The 19,068-nt window shown below is 40.7% G+C and overlaps 1 long non-coding RNA gene across 1 annotated transcript in view; it reads right to left on the bottom strand.

The window, feature by feature from the left end:
* Positions 1 to 19,068, bottom strand: part of LOC125745561 (uncharacterized) — a 32,716-nt gene that overhangs the window by 12,903 nt on the left and 745 nt on the right. The window contains exon 2 of the long non-coding RNA XR_007398700.1: positions 18,780 to 18,934. This is a non-coding gene — a long non-coding RNA (uncharacterized LOC125745561). The remainder of the gene's footprint in view (positions 1 to 18,779; positions 18,935 to 19,068) is intronic.

Below are 19,068 nucleotides of genomic sequence, written 5' to 3' on the forward strand. Positions count from 1 at the left end.
TCCTGGGAGGTATTTCAGAAAGCAGGTTTAGCAAGTAATCCCAAACTGGCTCCGCTATGAGAAGGGGTGTGGCCTTATTTGTGGCCCCAGCTGAGGCCAACATACAGCAAGTAATGGAAACCATTGTGACTGCCGCTGCTTGTTCATTGTAATATGCTGCTAAAAAGAGGAATAATAACTAAACAATCACTGACAGTCTACAATGTGACCTTTCTGCACTTTCTGTTTTAGCTATTGTCAAATCCTGGGGATTCATTGCAAGAACCACTTCGATACTATTTATATACTCCCACCTAGTACATATGTATGCGTACAGAAACACTCAACGCTTATTGGCCCGTATTGCTTGTGATTTTTACTTTGTATGTGTGTGTAGCCCCTGTAGCACCTGACCCCATCTCCCCCACTTAGTCACCAGTCCACTCGAATAGTATGGTATTTAAATTATTTTGCATATTGCAATTTTGTATTATTGTACTGTATCTTTTGTACAGTATTGTGTCCTGTGTCTATTGCATATGTACAGTGATTGTCACTTTTTATGTGCTGCTGCAACTTCCTTCGGGATCAGGAATTTCCTTCGGGATCAGTGAAGTGCTACTACTCCTACTACTAACTTGCAGACATTGTTTTTGGCCACACGGGTCAATTATATTTTCAGTAAAATTTAAGTAATGTACTTATTTGTTGAATAGTTGAGCATTTTTGTGGCTGCAATCTTGTCTTTTTCTTTCAAATAAATTAATAATTGGCATACACAGTTGTTAATATTTCCATCTCCAAACTCATAAAGCATGCAATCGCATGCAATCGCATGCTTTTTGCATGCATTTCCATGCCGGATCCTTTTTTCAGCAATCTGCTGATGATGGCTTTTTGTAGTTCTTCAAGAACAGGAGTCCACTGGTTTACAAGAACCAGGTAGTTCCTGATCTGTACTGATAACTGACACTACTTACAGTGCAGTTCCAGCTCACTTAGATTTCATAATGGCGAAAGATCGGCTCCGTAAAGGTGTTGCCATGTTTGGAGAGCAGCAGTGACTTATAACTCCAGAGACGCTTATTTGCTGTTCACACTGAGTACAACATGATTTACTATGTGTTAATTTCCACTAGCACGTCTGTGAAAACTGGTGTGTTATGTGAGCATCAAACACTAGCGGAATTGCCGTTAGTTTGCGTAAATTTGCATTGAAAATTCATTCTGTTCAGCTGTTCCATAGTACTTTTACAAGAATGAAATTGTTGATAAGATCCAAGTTCTCAGGAATGCATCAATATATCATGATTTTTGATACTACTAATAATGAATAATATATAGAATAGCCCCTTTTTTCCTTCAGATAATCTATGCATATCAACACCAGTTCGTTCTTGTCTCCGTGCATTTTAACCAATAAGGTGGCGACACAACCAACTCAGTTTAGTCACGCTTTCAGCCCTGCTTACGAGCACAGGTATGGGTTGGGCATGGCTCACGTAATTTACATTGGAAATCTGTTTCTTTGCATTTTGGTTTGGGTACGGCTCAGTTCATGGTGGCAATGGGAAAGAACCAATAGTCATACTTGATTAAAATCAATCACCCAAATTATTATCAGCCTTTCTGGAACTGAAAATTGTGTTTATGTTGTGTCGCGTTTATTCAAGTCGACAGTAATAAGATTTAAACTCACACCGCTTTCTGGTATACCCCCAAGTCTTCAAACTGGCCTGCTCCTGCTGTGCTTATTTAAATCTCGGTAACATTTTACTTAAGGGCACGTTTTTAGTAATTTATACACTCATTACAATGCATTCATGAAACATTAAATAATGACTATATTTATAGAAAGACATAACACATGATAGGCATTGTTTATTATGCATTATGACTGCCTTATCTGTAACTATACCTACCTTCTTAATGCATTATATAGGTCGGTATAAGAATCATATCAAGAATATTTTGGGCTCGTACCAGTATGTGATGTCATTACTTCAAACACATCTAACTTCAGAAAACTGTGTAGGTACATTGCGTAAACATGCTGAATGCCACCAATGTGTAATGCAGTAAGCGTGCATAAGAATTGCAAATTAGCAAACAATACTGCCCCAACAATACTATATAAGGCTATGTGTCCTGCCCCATATGTCAAGATGTGTTCATTCATGAAAATGGCATTAAAGATGAAAAAAAAGAACTTTATGAATTCAGAGACTGAAATCTAACACATTCCTAACAAATAATAATGTCTTCATAAAGTGTATAAACATGGCTATAACTATTTATAAGAATACATAACATATTATAGGCATGTTTATTGTGCATTATGAATGTTTTATGAAGTCCTTATCTATAATGCAGTATAGATACCTTCATAATATTTTATAATGTTTTAATTATATATATATATATAATATAATGTGTCATACCTTTTTATATTTATTTAGTTGTCCTCCATATAGTGATCAACACAAAGCCAATGGATAAAGGTATAGGGTTGTTGATCTTGAGGGGTTTAAAATGTTAGTTGTGGCCTCTTTTTAGAAGGGGCCCCTGGTCTTCAGCCCAGGTGTGCCCATGCATTAAGGTGCCCCTGTCCTGGGGTGAACCAACCAGGTGCTAACTGAGTGCCCTGGAGCAAGACTCAGGACATAGATCACTAGCTTTTATGGCTCAAAGTGATGGGTGTTGACGTTCATTGCAAACACTTCTGCTGTTCGAAGAGCAGGTTGCAACAGTTTTAACTGCTGTATTAGAGGATGATTAAAGTTGTAAACAGCTCATCACACACATCCTACATACCTGGGTTCAAGTTCGACCACTTTATTGTCATTGTGTAACACAACAAAATTACTTTTATGTATGGAGTCATGGGCGTGCAATAAAAAAAGAATAAATATGTAAAAGAATAAAGAAATAAATGTTGAATAAGAAAGTCAAATAAATGAAAATAAACCAATAAGGAAAAGAAATTAAAAATAAAGGAATAATTTAACTGATGCTTTTCATTATTGCTTTTAATTTTACCGGATTGCTTTTAATTTTGCCGTATTGCTTTTAATTTTGCTGTATTGCTTTTGCTTTTGCCATATTGCTTTTCATTTTGCTGTATTGCTTTTACCATATCGCTTTTAATTTTGCGGTATTGATTTTTATAAAGGGGCAGGCTGTTAATCAGCTCGCTTTAGGCACACCTACATGCCCAGGCCGAGTAGTCAGTTCCAGCACACATGAATTTTGCATTTTACTTCTTTTCCATTTTCCAATTTTGTGTTCAAATCAAAAATGGATAACAATTGCTCACATTCTATTTTGACTTTTGTCATGTTTTCACTGCTGGAACTCGATTCGATTATAGTTCCTTGGAGGCAGTTCTGGAACCTTTTTAAGTAGATACTATCTACTCCAGACTAGATACTTTTCCTTCAAAGTCGACATAATGGGGAGGCGCAAGGATAAAGTTGCTGACTAGTTGAGGACAATAACTTATATTAACTTGGAAATTATGAGGATGTGCAGGGAAAGAGAAGTAGCAGAAGAAAAATTGTGCAGGAATTATTTTTGCACCTCAATAACTTTTTTAATGCATGAATTTATTTTTTTTTGCTCATGTCTATAACCAATATACTCTAATATGAAACTTGCCAGATCTAATAAGAATCATAAACATATGTGATGGGTGATACAAGTAAAGTAAATTATAAATAAAAGCCTGTGTCCCACCTTGATTGCTATCGATCCCCCCAATAACTAACAAATAACTAACTAACACGACTGTCTGGGTAAAACTGATCACTATATGTGGATGATCCTTATAACCAATTTTTTTCTTTAAGTCTCGGGCAGATTACCATCTAAGTGACATTAGTATATTTATTATATGAATATACTGTAAACGGACAGATTCGCTATTTACTGAATTTTATAGATTCCTTCTAAAAAACCATATAGACTCTTCTCTACTTACAAACGAGTTATGTTCCGAACAGCCGTTCGTAACTTGAAATGTTCGTAAGTTGTTATTCAACATCATTTTAAGAGTATACAAAAGTACTCAGAACTAGGATGCTGGGAGTACGCGCGCTACGCTGCTGCGCGGCACTTGGACTTACAGTCCTCTTCGTTTGTATGTCTGAAAGTTCATAAGTTGAAAGTTCATAAGTAGAGAAGCGTCTGTAAAGTGCTTTCAAATGCTTTTCAAATTACAGTATTGTACAAATGAAATTGCTCAACTGTGTATATTTAAAATATACTATGATACAGTACAGTACTGTACCTAAAATATAGCTTATTGTAGTTTCGCTGCTTGTCTTTCTTAGTTTATCATAAGCTTTAATGAGTCTATATTTGTCACTGAGAGAAAATGCCTTTTTCCTGTCTTGTTCTGTGCACACAACATTAGCCTCAGGTAGCTAGCCGGAAGCAGACAGGTCACCTCAAGGCAAAGTAGGATGATAAAAGTAAAAAGAAAAAGAAAAAAAACATAATATGGAAGTTACATGGTGTGAATTGTCCCCAAAAATGTACTGGTTATTTTACATTTCACAGGACATGTCCGTATCGTTTAGGTTTATACTTATTAGTCCATAAATCAAATCTGTCTTCATACGGATACTGTGCAGTTCTTAACAGTAATGTTTAGTAGTGTTTGAGAGTATGTTCTCATTTTTATCTTCATGTCCCTTCAGGGGCTCCGTAGAAAAGGAATGAATGAATGATACACTGATTTTGCCAAAGTAGGATTCATGTGCGATGGAACTGACTACTCAGCCTGGGCAGGAAGGCGTACCCAAAGCCAGTTGATTTACAGCTTGTCCCTTTATTTAAAGCAATAGTGCAACATTTAAAAGCAACACGGTAAATGTGAAAGCAATCCGGCAAAGCAAAGCAATATGGCACAATTAAAAGAAATCAGGTAAAATTAAAAGAAAAAATTTAAATTAAAAGCAATTGTCATGAGGTCACTTCCCGACCTTCATTCTGATTCCTGCTTGCACGACCAGAGAAATAAAGAAATGCATTTATTTAATTGCTCCTTTATTTTTAATTTGTTTTCCTTTTTATGTTATTTTTATTTGTATTTATTTTGCTTTCTTATTCAACATTTATTTCCTTAATTTTTTTACAGATTTATTCATTTTTATGGCACTCCTATGACTCCATATGCCATACATACAGGTTATTATTTCACCAGTGTACACCAACATAGATCATAGATCACATAGTCGTAAACAGTGCGATGCACGTTACTAACATGGGTTGTTGTACATATTTAGTGAGAGGTCATCCCAAGGACTCACCCTCCCCCCATCCCACACCTTCGCCGCTTCATACCCCCAGCGTGAGCAGGTGGGTCTGTGACCAGCGCCCTCGTGGCTGCAGGACCGGATGGCTGTCTGTCTATGCTGGACTACCTCCACCTCCCATTTCCCTCACCTGTTGCTAGTCGTGTCTTTTTACGTTGTAAGGTGTAGTGACCATGTGCTTATGTTGCTGAGGTGTTTTTTTCGGTTCCTACAATGTCCTCCCCACTGGAGTACAGTCTGGGGGCTGGTTTTTTATTCTCCTCCTCTCTCCTCATGTTATTCTGTTTCTTTTCTTCTCTCTGTTTGCCCCTGTCTCTCGACTGGTCTACCCCCTACTGTGATGTTTGTGTATATGTATGGTCGGTTGATGGCCAGTGTTTTCGCTGGTACTTGTGACTAGTGACATGGTGTATTGCAACAGCAATAAAGGGTTCTCATCCTCATCATCATCATCATCATCATCATCATAGGGGTTTCAGAGTTCAGCAGGTTTATGGCTGTTGGGGAAAAGCTATTTTTAGTCTGTTTGTATGTGAACAGATTGATTTGAAGGGCCTTCCCTGATGGGAGGAGCTTAAACGAAGCATATCCAGGATGAGTGTTGTCCTTAATTTAAGGTTAAACGTCTTTATTCTTCAATGATACTGTCATGCCCGGCTCGTCCGATCCTCATGTGTGCCACGCCCCCTGATTATCCACGTGTGCTTCCCTGATCTTGCCCAGCTGTGTCCGATTATTTTCGCCCAGTCTTGTCTATTTCAGTCCATGTCTTGCCTTAGTTTTTGTCCGTCATTGATGTTAGGTGATGTTAGTCTATGTCTGACATTTCCTGGTCTCTGTACCCATAATAAATCCCCATTTTCCCTGTATTTCGCCTCCTTGCCTGGTTCCTGCCCGCTTGCCTGCCCATGTGCTTTATCCACTTACACCGCGAAACCTGACAAATACCACACCTATAAGCCATTTTATATTTCAAAGAGTGCAATCATAATTAATATAATCAAAGAAAATCAAATCCTTCATCAAGAAATAATTATCTTCATCAAAAAAATCGTGTGTGACAATTATTGGCAATGCAGCATTTAATACTATGCACTAGCTCATTTTGCTAGTATAACAGCACTGAGTCTTTTCCTATAACATTTTGCACATGCACTGTAACTGGGTCGAGTTCTCATGTGTGGCACATGGGTGTTCTGTGTAGCTTGGAATCTTGGGAGATATATTTAATTTTAGCATCTCATTCAGAAATTAGGCTCCGAAACCCAAGACTGGTGTAAGAAGTTGGAAAATGGATTAAAAACATGATTTGCTACATTGTAAATATTTTACTATCCTTAAACATTCATAAATATAATAAGATATATGGATATATCCTTCATAAATATGAGATGAAATATTATATTTACTATAAAAACTTCTGGAAAAAGAAACATTTGCTGTTGCCTTTGACACCCCATAAAGCTGTGACTTGCACACCATCCTGGATGCACTTTGCCGTGTGCCAGATCCTGCCAGATTTTAACGCCGACTGAATAAACACTTACTGAAGATGCATAGCAATACATTATGAGGAAAGTTTCACTGGGTCAAAAAATATAAGGGTAACGCAACCTTAGGTAATCTAACGCAGTTTAAGAAAGGTTTAAGAAAAAAAATTGCATTTTTGCTAATGCATTTGCAAGCTAAGCAAAGTTAATGTTTGCAAAGCATACACGCAAATATTTTATCAACATTGAACGCCCATGGGCTCACCACCCATGGGAGGGGCCATAGGGGTCGGGTGCAATGGGATCTGGGTGGCAGTCAAAGGCGGGGACCGTGGCGGTCCGATCCTCGGCTACAGAAGCTAGCTCTAGGGACATGGAATGTCACCTCTCTGATGGGGAAGGAGCCTGAGCTGGTGCGCGAGGTTGTGAAATTCCGACTAGATATAGTCGGGCTCACCTCGACGCACGGCTTGGGCTCTGGAACCAGTCTCCTCGAGGGGGGTTGGACCCTTTTCCACTCTGGAGTTGCCCGCAGGGAGAGGCGCCGAGCGGGCGTGGGCATACTTATTGCCCCCAGGCTGGGTGCCTGTACATTGGGGTTTACCGCAGTAGACGAGAGGGTAGCCTCCCTTCGCCTTCGGGTGGGGGGACGGGTTCTGACTGTTGTTTGCGCTTATGCGCCAAACAGCAGTTCAGAATACCCACCCTTTTTGGAGTCCTTGGAAGGGGTGTTGGAGAGTGCTCCTCCTGGGGACTCTCTTGTTCTGCTGGGGGACTTCAATGTTCATGTGGGCAACGACAGCGAGACCTGGAGGGGCGTGATTGGGAGGAACGGCCCCCCTGATCTGAACCCGAGCGGTGTTTTGTTATTGGACTTCTGTGCTCGTCACGGATTGTCCATAATGAACACCATGTTCAGGCATAAGGGTGTCCATATGTGCACTTGGCACCAGGACACCCTAGGCCGCAGTTCGATGATTGACTTTGTAGTCGTGTCATCAGAATTGCGGCCGCATGTCTTGGACACTCGGGTAAAGAGAGGGGCGGAGCTGTCAACTGATCACTACCTGGTGGTGGGTTGGCTCCGCTGGTGGGGGAGGAAGCCGGCCAGGCCTGGCAGGCCCAAGCGTATAGTGAGGGTTTGCTGGGAACGTCTGGCAGAACCCCCTGTCAGGGAGAGTTTCAATTCCTACCTCCGGCAGAACTTCTCCCATATCCCGGGGGAGGCGGGGGACATTGAGTCCGAATGGGCCATGTTCCGTGCCTCCATTGTGGAGGCGGCTGACCGGAGCTGCGGCCGTAAGGTGGTCGGTGCCTGTCGCGGCGGCAATCCCCGAACCCGCTGGTGGACAGCGGTGGTAAGGGATGCTAAGGGAAGTCCTATCGGGCCGTTTTGGCCTGTGGGAGTCCAGAGGCAGCTGACAGCTACCGGCAGGCCAAGCGGGATGCGGCTTTGGCGGTTGCTGAGGCAAAAACTCGGGCGTGGGAGGAGTTTGGCGAGGCCATGGAGAACGACTTCCGGACGGCTTTGAGGAGATTCTGGTCCACCATCCGGCAGCTCCGGGCGGGAAAGCGGTACAGCATCAACACTATTTATGGTGGGGATGGTGCGCTGCTGACCTCAACTCGGGACGTCTTGGGTCGGTGGAAGGAATACTTCGAAGACCTCCTCAATCCCACCGACACGCCTTCCGATTTGGAAGCAGAGTGTGGGGACTTGGGGGTGGACGCGCCTATTTCTGGGGCGGAGGTCACTGAGGTGGTCAAACAGCTCCTCGGTGGCCGGGCCCCGGGGGTGGCTCCAACTATAGGGGGATCACACTCCTCAGCCTCCCTGGTAAGGTCTATTCGGGGGTCCTGGAGAGGAGGGTCCGCCGGATTGTCGAGCCTCGGATTCAGGAGGAGCAGTGTGGTTTTCGCCCTGGCCGTGTAACAGTGGACCAGCTCTATACTCTGTAGGGTTTTGGAGGGTTCATGGGAGTTTGCCCAACTAGTCTACATGTGTTTTGTGGACTTGGAGAGGGCATTCGACCGTGTCCCTCGGGGAGTCCTGTGGGGAGTGCTCCGGGAGTATGGGGTTCCGGGCCCCCTTTTAAGGGCGGTTCGGTCCCTGTATGACCGGTGCCAGAGCCTGGTCCGCATGGGCGGCAATAAGTCGGACTTGTTTCCGGTGAGGGTTGGACTCCGTCAGGGCTGCCCTTTGTCACCAATTCTGTTCATAGCTTTAATGGACAGAATTTCTAGGTGCAGCCAGGGCATTGAGGGTGTCCGGTTCGATAACCTCAGGATTAGGTCTCTGCTTTTTGCGGATGATGTGGTTCTGTTGGCCTCATCGGACCTTGACCTTCAGCTCTCACTGGGGCAGTTCGCAGCCGAGTGTGAAGCGGTTGGGATGAGAATCAGCACCTCCAAATCCGAGACCATGGTTCTCAGCCGGAAAAGGGTAGAATGCTCTCTCCGGGTTGGAGATGGGGTCCTCCTCCAAGTGGAGGAGTTTAAGTATCTCGGGATCTTGTTCACGAGTGGGGGAACGATGGAGCGGGAGGTCGACAGGCGGATCGGTGTGGCGTCAGCAGTCATGCGGGCGCTGCATCGGTCTGTCATGGTGAAGAGAGAGCTGAGCCAAAAGGCGAAGCTCTCGATTTACCAGTCGATCTACGTTCCTACCCTCACCTATGGTCATGAGCTATGGGTAGTGACCGAAAGAACGAGATCGCGGGTGCAAGTGGCCGAAATGAGGTTCCTCCGCAGGGTGGCTGGACTCTCCCTTAGAGATAGGGTGAGGAGTTCAGTCATTCGGGAGGGACTCAGAGTAGAGCCGCTGCTCCTCCGCATCGAGAGGAGCCAGATGAGGTGGCTCGGGCATCTGATCCAGATGCCTCCGGGACGCCTCCCTGGGGAGGTGTTCCGGGCATGTCCCACTGGGAGGAGGCCCCGGGGAAGACCCAGGACACGCTGGAGAGACTATGTCTCCCGGCTGGCCTGGGAACGCCTCGGGGTCCCCCCAGAGGAGCTAGAAGAAGTGGCCGGGGAGAGGGAAGTCTGGGCTTCCCTGCTGAGACTGCTGCCCCCGCGACCCGACCCCGGATAAGCGGAGGATAATGGATGGATGGATGGATGGATGGATGGATGGATGAACGCCTATTATGTTATTAACTTTGTTTGATTTATATGTGAGCCATCACCACGAAATGAGACTTTACAATGAGATACACAGAGCTCAATTAACCCAAAATGCAGTTGGGTATTCTGTGTTACTGTATGCATACTCCCAACTCAGGTTAGGTGCCACTTGGCAGACCTTAACTGCTTAGTGGCCACTTTATTAGGTACACACAAGTAGGACTCACATTTGCCCCCAGAATCCCTTCAAGCGTAGATGAGCTGTGCATTCAGATAAGCTATTCTGCATGTCATTGCTGTTATTTTTGCATTCGTGATCCTCCCGGTAGCTTTAATGAGTCTAACCATCCTCTTCTGACCTCTTTCATTGTCCAGACACTGTGGTGCATAAAAATCCCAGGAATGCCGACTGTTTCTGAGATGCTTTAACCACCACATATGGCACCAAGAATTGCAGTTCCAACATCACTCTGACCACACATCTTAGCCATTCTGATGTTTAGTCAAGCAGTAACTTGACCTCTAGTCCCTGTTTGTTCGCGTTAACAAGCCGCTAAGACACTGGCCACTTGGTGTATATCGGAAAACCCTTTTTATTGTCTTTTTAAAGATCTCACTACCCATTTGTGTCTACACCCCTCAACACTGAATTAGTACTGCCAGTAGAGCATGAAAAACACTGCACTTTTGCAGCTACAATTAAGTTTGTGTTAGTTAAATATTATACGTATTTGTGAGTTTATTTTTGCTCTGGAAGAGTCTGGAAAAGAAATATTTAATATTCATAAAATTATTTATGAGCCAAAAACACATACATTCAGTTGTATAAAACTACACCCCACTTTATTTCAGATAATACCAAAATCAGCTTATGATTTATATTGCTAAATATGACTCATCATGACAAGCTAATGATTTATGTCTTTGGCATGCTGTGTTTTCAGGTCTTTCATTTCCAATGAAAATAAGCGACGACTGAAAACAAAGTAAAAAAAAAATAAAAAAACAAGTCTAGGCTTGTCGTGTCTTTTATTAAGCTGTTTTTTGAACAAACTGTTTTTCATACTACAGTCATTTATAAAGTATTATTTTCAAAGTTCTTTTGTAACTGATGGCTACACTTTTTCTTATAATTGACCTTGCCAAAGAAACCTTTAGTAATGGGTGTACGATGCATATGGCTAATGTTGTTAAAACGTTGTTAAAAATTTTAATTAATATTAATGATCTCAATTATTTTTTTGGGTTGCAGGGTGTTGTGAAGCCAGGTGATGGCCTTGCATAATCCCCAGAACTTTTGAAAGGTTTTCACACATTGGTTTTTCAAAAGACATTCTGGAGTTTGGGCGGAGCAGCTCACTGTCAGTGATTAACAGCTGGCCTCTGGGAAGGCCAGAGGGGTTACTGTTCAGGGGAGACACTTGACATTGAGTGAGCACTATTAAAAAGTGAACAAAATGTTACACACTTAGTAACTTTTACGCTTAGTAACTTGCTTTGTGTCACAATTCGGATGAAACTTAAAATAGGATTTTCATATTCTTTAAACAGGTTTTGTTTTTTAAACAAAATGAAACTGCGCTTATGTTCAAACAACACATTCCTCATTATCAAATATAGAACGACTTAAAACATGGTTTAAAACAACAACAATTCAAAACAAATTCCATCTAGAAAGCTTAAGTGGTAAAAACAAGGTTTAAGATTCATATTATTATCATTCATATTAATATAAATCCTGGACGCAAAGACTTACTAAAAGTAAACTTTTAAAGGTTTATATTTGGAAGGTCTCACATGTGATAAGATGCATGCAGAGTATATGACAAAAGAATGTATACTTTGCTTGACATTCTGGAGTTATTGTAGGGTGTGGTGGAATTGTCCCATCGGGCCTGGCATATCATTTATAATGCTGAGCCCACACTCTTAAACGTCTTTTATTTAAATGTCCCATTGTGGCAGACTGCCAGTCATTTTGAGCACCACCTACAGCCGTGGGAAAAATTAAGAGACCACTCTACATGTAAAAAAAAATCTGCATTTTTAAATCTTGGTTCAATTGAGGTTTTTCTGGCAGAAGGCTATGCTGAGCAGTAGGTTGTTTCCAGGTTTCCAATTTCTGGGACAGCAGTACAGAAGAATAAGGTGAAGCTGGAGACACTGGGAATGATCAGAAACCAACCAAGGGGAGGAAGTAACTTTCTAATGCCAGAGATGGCCGTTAACTTATCCGACAGTTTCCCATGAATCATAGGATGACATCTAGTGACCTACAAAAGGAATGGGAAACATTAAGTGCAGGTGTGAAGTGCACTGCTAGGACAGTGTGTATCAGGCTCCTATAATTAGGACAGAGGTCCCATAAAGGAAGGAAGAAGCCCTTCATCAATGAGAAACAGAGAGGAACCAGGCTGCAGTTTTGGAAAAAAAAAAAAAAAAATATATATATATATATATATATATATATATATATATATATATATATATATATATATATATATATATATATTTCACAGACACACCTCAATAAACTGAAAAATGAGTGAAAGAAAAAATTATTTAAAAATTATTCTGTGGTCTCTTAATTTTTTCTTACAGGCACAATGTAAATATACATGTATGTACATGTATGAAAACACGTATGTATACATGTGTACAGATTTTCAGGATTTCTGCATGAATATTTCCTAAATGTGACCTGATATTCATATGTCATTAGTTATAAGGTTAATGACGGGGAAAAAAATCTGTCAACCTCTAGGATAATTCATGTGTGTTCTGCTTTGCCCAGCCGTATAAAAGCACTCAGAAACGTATTTTTCTTCCATTTTGAGGATAAGTTCATTGATGTCGCTGTGCTACATTTGACATGTATATGCGTTTGTCTGCCCCGAGCTTCCTGAGATGCCGTTCATACTCACTAAAACCCTGGACTATACATATGCCTGGAAGATAGATGAAAGAGAAAATTAAACTTATGGAATACTGAATACTCTATGCCAGATTTAATGTTCCCTCCATTCATTCTTCCATCCATCCATCCATCCATCCATCCTTTTTTCTTTTACCTTGATCAAGTCATGAGGACATCTGATTTTGTGGAAGGGAGTTAAGAACGTCTAATATTTAATATACAGCACTTTGTACTTTGCATTTCCCCAGAAATTTGTTTTAATATTTATCTTTGTGAAACTACTCAGGATTATGAAAATATAAACGTCTATGATTTACTCATAGTGCATAACTTACAATGAATTTGTCGGGAATAGAATTAATTTCTAGTTCAAATTATTCTCTCAAGTAAATATTAAAATGAAACATACTGTGACGCTTGGCAGACCGACGCACCGGGGCAGCGACGGCAAAGACGACAGGAGATTATTGTGCCCGAAAAGGACCGCGCAGAAAGCGACACACGGGGGCGCAGAATTGTGCAGAAATTCAGGGAATTTACACTAAGGAAAGTAAGGCGCACACGCAGTGGGTAATTCACGTCAGGATCAGGTATAAGGGCCGAGTACAAACACACGTAAGGGTAACAACAATTGCATACAGGGATTATTTACAAGCGCTGGGATATTCAAACACGTCGGCGTTACATTGCAGTATAAAGAGGTACATATACAGAGATTGACATAACTGGTACGCAAGTACGCATTCACCTTTAAAAGCGATACGTGCAGCAATCGATTAATGTAACAGCGCAAATACGTACCTATTAAGTGCATCTGTGCCGATATAAGAAATTACCGTGAATTTTAAACTCTATGCCGCAAATGAAGTAAGAATTAGCATATGAAGGTTAAAATGCACGATAATTTCTTGTCATATCGGCGCAAATGCACATAAGGTACGTATTCGCGCTGTTACAACAATCGATTGCCGTACGTATCGATTTTAAAGGTGAACGCGTACTTGCATACCAGTTATGTCAATCCTTGTATATATAGAATATAAGCAAATACACCACCGTTCAAAACTTAGGGGTTACTTAGTAATTCCCTTGTTTTCCGTGAAAAAAACACATTAAATGAGTTTGAATAAGAAATATAGCTAAATAAATAATACATGTGTTCTTCAAACTTTGTTTTCATCAACGAGTCCTCTATTTGCAGCAATTACAGCCTCGGGCATTCTAGATGTCAGTTTACTGAGGTAATCTCATTAAAGTATTAAAGTAAGACATTAATTTCTCCCCATGCTCCCTTTAGCATCTTCCACAGATTGAATTGGCTCGATGGGCACTTCTTACGTACCATTCGGTCAAGCTGCTCCCATAACAACTCAGTAGAGCTGAGACCCGGTGACTATGGTGGGAAACTCCATTATACACAGAATACCAGCTGACTGCTTCTTCCCTAAATACCAAATAGTTCATGCCATTGTCCGGTTGTAGGATGAAATTGGCTCAAATTAGGCACCTTGCTCAGGGTACCTCAGTTGTGCTTTGCTGGTTGCAGAATTGAACCTGCAATCTTTCAATTACAAGCGCACTTCCCTAACCATTAAGCCACCACTGTCCACAATGGTATGGCATAGCGTTGCAAAATGGAGTGATAGCCTTCCTTCTTCAGGATCCCTTTTAATCCAGCATAAATCTCCCACTTTACCATGCTTGACAGATGATACTGGAGGAATGCGTAACGATTTTTAATTTGATCTGTGTCTCAAGCATTTTTCTTTGCAATCCAAACGCCTCAAACTTAGATTCATCTATCCACAGCACTCTGTGAAGGGAGTAGTGCACAGCATAGCATGAGATCAGTTTCCTGGCTATTTCTCGCATGGAATAGCCTTCATTTCTCAGAACAAGAATAGGCTGAGAAGAATGCTTTTTGTTTCTACCTATTTTGACATTGTAATTGACCTAAAAATTGCTGATGCACCAGATACTCAACTAGCTCAAAGAAGCCAGTTTTATTGCTTCTGTAATCAGCAGAACGATTTTCATCTACGCTAACATAATTATGAAAGGACTTTCTAAAGATCAATTAATCTTTTAAAATGACAAACTTTCATTAGCAAAACACAACATTCCACTGAAACACAGGAATAATTGTTGCTAATAATGAGTCTTTGTACACCTGTGTAGATATTCCATTACAAATCAGCCGTTTCCAGCTATGATAGTCATTTACAGCATTATCAATGTCTACACAGTATTTCTGATCAATCTGATGTTATTTTAATGGACAAAAACTTTTTTCCAAAAGCAATGACATTCCGAAGTGAGCCCAAAGTGTTGAATGGTAGTGTATTCTCCAAAAAGTTACCGATATCTTTTTGGATTGCTAGAAGAGTATCACTTCAGTTCCCAAACCTCTCATCAGCCATTCCATGTATTTGTTACATTTTGCCACCAGATCACTGTTAAGCTAGTTAAATAATATGATAAGGTATTGATTTTCCAGATGTTCTGTACTAATGGACCAGTCAACAAGTATATGGATATGTGGAATAGTTACTGCAAAGTCTTGGGTGAGTTTCAAAGAGGTTGAAACAGTTAAGCTGACATTTTTTGACAGACATTTAACCATACTTTTACACGAACATAAAGAACTTTGTTTGGTAGACGATTGCACATTATTGTATAATAACATAAACTGAAAGGTTACTAAACCCCAAGATACACATCAACACCACCTGCCTAATATTACAGTACATACACCCCTGCAAAAAACTGCTGACTCATCATGGCATGGACTCTATACAACCTCTAAAGGTCTCCTGTGGTATCTGACACCAAGACGACAACAGCAGTTCCATTTGAACTGGGAAATGAGAATTTCAGCCAGCATTAACTTTTTATGCAATTTGTGCTACAGTAGCTCTCCTGTGGGATCGGACTACATAAGCTAGCTTTCGTTCTCCATGCGCATCAATGAACCTTAGGCAGCTATGACTCCATCACATGACAGGTGCCATTGTAAAGAGATAATCAATGTTATTCACTTCACCTGTCAGTGGTTTTAACGTTATGGCTGATCGGTTTATAAAGCTGCAGCACATGACAAGCTTAACAATCTTGGATAGTTGCCTTAAAAGTTTGGGTACCTGGCTGTGTGTTTCAACAAAGTGTAGCAGTCTTGCAGAAACTGAGAATTATGAGATACAAAATGAAATGTCGTTCTTTGGCAGGGATAAATGCTTTATCATTTAAAAACGTTTAACCTTGTCAGGACCAGTCCACGCCCTGTCTGGTCTGTCATCCCATTCCTAACATTTTAGCACTGATTGTTAAGTGGTAATGACCATCACCTGTGTCTTGTTCCGAGCCACATTGTGCCCCTCCTGTAGCCCTCATTATAATTGTATATATTTGCTTACTCTTGCCTTATTGGTTGGTCATCGTGTATGTAGATCTTCATGATGGGTGCCTTGGGTCCTCTTTGTTTTTAGTTTACCCTTACTATTCAAATCTCAGAAAGCACAGTATTAAATATTTGCCTAAAGTTTTGTCAACTTGTATGTAATGCGATATTATTATACTATGTCACTTATGACATTCCAGTAAAAGCCGAGAGCTGTTAAGCTATTTATGCAGGTGCACGAAACAGACCCCAGGCTACCAGCACAGCCCTGCACCAGGTAAGTGGGTGTATAAGATGGACGGAAAACGTAAATCATGACTGTAAGACTGTGAGAGCATGTTCAGCTATTTTATTTTCTGGTTTCACAAGATTCTCTAAAACGAGAATCTCAGAAGTAATTGATTAACTGGCTGGTAGTTAAACAGGCGGCTATGATATATTTGCATTTAATGTCTGTAGTGAGAAAATTCTGTTAAACTGTATATTGTGTGATGCATGAATCATGCCAAAAAATTTATAGAACATCTGCACAAAGACAATGAACAGTATTCTGCTGACATTAATATCGATACGCAGTACAAACTACAGATATAGTGCCTAGAGAAAGTCTTGGGATTCTTGCTTGATTTAGTAAATATTTCAAATTCATTGTTTTTTTAAGATCATTACTTCATTCATTTACAAAATGCATATCACTTTAGAAATGATTGGAAGTATTAAAGTAAGACATTAATTTCAAGTACTAATAACCTGAAATCCAATTATAGTTCTAAAAGAGCTGTTCTGAGTTAAAGTTCATTGACAAGCATCATTGGGTGGTTTATAATTAGCAACACCTTTGCAATTACATAAAACACCAAACATTTGTGTTTAGTGTCCCTTTGGGTGGCAATGACAATAATTGCAATTAATAACAAAATGACAAGAAAAGAACTGAATGAGTCAGGTAAAAAAAAATAATCAGTAAGTAAAAGTAGAAGATTGTTTATATATAACTTTTCCAAGCAGGAGCTACAAAGTATTTTACAACAAATTTTGAAAGAAACTTATTCCACAAACATACATCACACAACAACATTGAAAGACCAAAACATTAAATGGGAAAATAGTAATAAAATAAGACATAAAAAGTTACATCAACTGACTGCTATTAAAATTTAAAGAGTAAAAATGTGTTTTTAGCTACTTTTAAAAAGTGGTGAAAGAGTCAGACTAGCTAATGTGCAGAGGGTGATTATTCCATAAACTCAGGACAAGGACGGCAAAAGCGCTGTTCTCTTTTCACTTGAAATTAGTTCTAGGAACCACTAGCAAATCTTGGCTAGAGGACCCTAGACACCTGGAATTTGAATACAGAGTCAACAGTTCACAAAGATTTTCAGGATCCTCACTATTCATGGCTTGATAGGCTAGCAAGAGTAGTTTAAAATCTATCCTACCTTCACTTGGACCTAGGGAGAGGTCAGCACTGGACTGATATGATGTCTAAGCTTTGTAAGAAACCGAGCCCCTGCATTTTGCACCAGTTGAAGCCATGCAAGAGTTTTCTGACTAAGGTATGTAAATAACGAATTGCAATATTCCAAGTAAGATGGCAGAAAGTTTTGAGCAATTGTTTTGTGAAAAGGAAGGGCATGTTTGAGTATTGCAATGTTTCTTAACTGGAAGAAGCAAGATTTCACTAGTATCTTCACACAAAGAGAAAAACTTTACTGAGAATCAAAGAACGCCTCACACAGGAATTCACCTTGGATCCATGGGGACCTCATTCAGTTTTAAAAAATTACATGACATCCAGGCCTTAATCACTTCTATACACTCAGATTAACATACTGACCTCATTGCATTTTAAGAGGTGAAGCTGAGTTCCATCTGTATAAAAACTATGATGCTTAATAAAAAGAAAATGTCTTTGTGGAAGAAGAGTGCAGATATGGTAAACATTGCTTGTCACTGGACTTCTGTTATGAAACCAGTAAATTTGCAACTTTATTATAGAATTAAACAAGCATCCTAAGACTTTCCGTTTGCACGGTATTTGGCAATATTATCTATTTTTTAACTGTATATTAGTCAAGGTCATGGGGTTGGACTGATACCTGTCCTGTGCAGCACAGGGGACACAGCTGGGGTTAAACCTGGAAAGGATGCCAGTCCCCAGGGCACACACACATGCACACACACACATGCACACACACACATGCACACACACATGTAGGCGTACCAATCTAAATGGGGACTGTCCATTCATTTCTATGGGAAAAACCCTAATCCCAGTCACGACACCCTTAACCCCTACCCATCCCTAACCTAAACCATAAGTAACCAATCAAAATACAAGACTTTTGGCATTTAAAAATTTTTTTGATTGAATTTGCAGATTTTTATGAAACTGAGCTTATCCACATGGGGACCTCAAAAGATGTCCCCAAAAGTAGGGAAATTTCAGGTTTTTCTACACTTTTGGGACAATTTGGTCCTCAAACGTGATCTATGCAAACACACACACATACACACACACAATGGGAAACACAATGGGACACCAATTCGCCTACCTGTCACTTTGGCCTATGGGAAGAAACTGGATGACCATTCGGAAACCCACGCCACATGGAGGACGCGCACACTCCGCAAACACAGAGTAGAGATGAGACCGAATCCCCTGACAATGGAGGTGTGAGACCAGTATGCTGCCCTAGAGGCAATGTTGCTGAAAATATAAGGGACCCTGTAAGTTTGAGCAGAGTGTCTCCAGCTACACAGCTACTGAGTTTTTGGTTTTGCTTATCAGCCAGGTTAACCTCCCTTAAAAGCACACCTTTCCTCCTTCATACATTCACACTT

This window comes from Brienomyrus brachyistius, chromosome 6, assembly GCF_023856365.1.
Source record: "Brienomyrus brachyistius isolate T26 chromosome 6, BBRACH_0.4, whole genome shotgun sequence".
In the NCBI taxonomy this organism is placed as follows: Eukaryota; Metazoa; Chordata; class Actinopteri; order Osteoglossiformes; family Mormyridae; genus Brienomyrus; species Brienomyrus brachyistius.